Raw genomic sequence first — 2,852 nt, 5'->3', positions numbered from 1 at the left:
TATGCTCCTTTTCCGATTACAGCCTTGACTCTGTATGGTCCTTCCCAGTTGGGGGCGAGCTTTCCTTCTCCCGGGGTCGGAATGCCAATATCGTTTCGTCTTAAAACGAGGTCGTTGTCCGCGAATTCTCGTCGGATGACGCCGTGATTGTACCTTAGGCTGATTCTTTGTTTGAGTGCTAATTCTTTGACGTGAGCTATGCTTCTTTCTTCGTCTACGAGGTCCCGTTCTGCCTCTTCGTCGTTACCTCTGACCGTTTTTCTGGGGCTGGGGTCCCCGATTTCTACTGGGATGACTGCTTCTACGCCGTATGTTAATCGGAAGGGCGTTTCTCCCGTGCTTGTTTGTGGTGTCGTTCGGTATGACCACAGGACTGATCCCAACTCGTCTGCCCATAATCCCTTGGCTTCGTCAAGTCGTTTCTTAAGACCTTTAACGATAATTTTGTTGGCGGATTCCACCTGTCCGTTCGTTTGGGGATGTTCCACCGAGCTGAATCGATGGGATATATGCAATCCTTCTAGGAGTTCTCTAAATTTTTTGTCTGTGAATTGGGTTCCGTTGTCGGAGATGATGACCTCGGGGATTCCGAACCGGGTAATGATCTGTCGCCAGACGAATTTCCGGCATTGGGTTGCCGTGATGGAGGCCAGGGGTTCGGCTTCAATCCATTTGGTGTAGTAGTCTATGGCGACGATAAGATATCTGAGCTGGCCGGGTGCCGTGGGGAAGGGACCGACGAGGTCTATTCCCCAACTGCCGAATGGCCGTTCAGCCGATATAACACTGAGTTGGTGTGGGGCGGCTTGGTGGATATTGGCATGTCTTTGGCATTTGTCGCAGCTTTTTGTTAGTTGGATGGAATCTCGAATGATCGTGGGCCAGAAATAGCCGGCCCTGATGATTTTTTGGGCTAGCGTTTTTCCTCCGATGTGGTGTCCGCAGCATCCTTCGTGGATCTCGCGGAGTATGTACTCCGTGTTCCCGGGTTCGACACATTTAAGTAGGGGCTGCGAGAATCCGCGTTTGTATAGTTGTCCCGCGATGATGGTGTAGTTGGCGGCTTCTCTTTTTATGCGCCTCTCCTCTTTTGGATCTGGTGGTAGGATTCCGTCGCGGAGGTATTGCCAGATCGGGTACGTCCAAGACTCCCGATTTGACGACGTTAGGTGCGCGTTGATTTCTGTTGATACGGAAGGCGTCTTAACGACCTCCTGGATTAGCGATCTGTTGCCGTGTCCTGACTTCGTGCTGGCTAGCTTGGAAAGTAGGTCCGCCCTGGCGTTTCGCTCCCTGGGGACGTGATGCATGGAGACTTTTTCGAATCCTTCTTTGGTTTCACTCACTTTTTTGAGGTATTGTTGGAGCAGGGGGTCCCGGTTTGGTAGCTCCCGTTGATTTGGGAGCACACCACCTGGGAATCGGTGTTAACTTCGAGTATCTTGGCGCCGACTTCTCGAGCAAGGTTTAGGCCTGCCAAGAGGGCCTCGTATTCTGCTTGATTATTTGATACTGGGAAGTCGTATCTTATTGATTGTTCAATTGTGATCCCATTTTGGTTTTCGAGTATAATTCCGGCGCCTCCGTGAGTGGAGTTTGATGAGCCATCGACGTGCAGTTTCCATGGTTCGGGTGTCGGCTTGGTCGGAGTCATTTCGGCGATGAAGTCGGTCAAGGCTTGCGCTTTGATGGCGTTTCGGGGTTCGAACTTGATCTGGAATTGGGATAACTCGATGGACCATGCTAGCATTCTTCCTGCTAGGTCGGGTTTCTGTAATACCTGTTTGACCGTTTGGTCGGTTCGGACCGTTATGGGGTGGGCCTGGAAGTATTGTCGTAGTCGTCGGGATGCTGAGAGGAGTGTGAAAGCCAGCTTCTCTAGTCGTGAATAGCGTGCTTCGGTGTCTTGTAGCACCTTGCTAATGAAGTATATGGGCTTCTGTTCCTTTTTCTCGTTTTCCCGGACGAGTGCTGCTGCGATTATTTCTTCCGTTATGGAGAGGTACAGGTATAGTGTTTCCCCTGTTTGGGGTTTTGCGAGGATTGGAGGCTCCGTTAGGACCTTCTTGAAGTGTTGGAAAGCTTCTTCGCATTCTGTCTCCCATTTGAAGGGGGTTCCTTTTTTCATGAGTTTGAAAAAAGGGATTGCCTTTTGTGCCGAAGCTCCGAGGAACCGGGATAGTGCGGTTAGTCGGCCGGTGAGCTTTTGGATTTCTTTGAGGTTTTTGGGACTTGTCATCTCGAGGACGGCACGACATTTTTCCGGGTTTGCCTCAACTCCGCGTTGTGTGATCATGAACCCGAGGAATTTTCCTGCTTCCATTCCGAAAGCACACTTTGTTGGGTTGAGTCGCATTTGGTGCTTTCGCAGGGTGTTCATTATGACTTTTAGGTCGTCGGTTAGTTGCTCACCGGATTCCGTCTTGGCGAGCATATCATCTATGTAGACTTCTATTTTGTTTCCGGTTAAGTGGCGAAATATTTTGTTAACGAGTCGCTGGTAGGTGGCTCCGGCGTTTTTCAAGCCGAAGGGCATTACTTTATAGCAGTAGGTTCCGTCTGGGGTGATGAATGCTGTCTTCTCTTCGTCTGGTCGGTGCATCGGGATCTGGTTGTAGCCGGAATATGCATCCATGAAGCTGAGGTACCGATGTCCGGATGCTGCATCCACTAGACCGTCGATGTTTGGTAGGGGGAAGGCGTCTTTCGGGCATGCTTTGTTGAGATCTGTGTAATCGACGCACATTCGCCACTTCCCGTTTGACTTTTTAACTAGTACGACGTTGGCTAGCCAGGTCGTATAGGGGAGTTCTCGGATGAAGTTGGCTTCGAGTAGGGCTTTAACTTGATTT

The sequence above is a fragment of the Arachis duranensis genome, chromosome 7 (genome assembly GCF_000817695.3).
Source record: "Arachis duranensis cultivar V14167 chromosome 7, aradu.V14167.gnm2.J7QH, whole genome shotgun sequence".
Classification (NCBI taxonomy): domain Eukaryota; kingdom Viridiplantae; phylum Streptophyta; class Magnoliopsida; order Fabales; family Fabaceae; genus Arachis; species Arachis duranensis.
Note: the sequence above shows the minus strand (reverse complement) of the source record.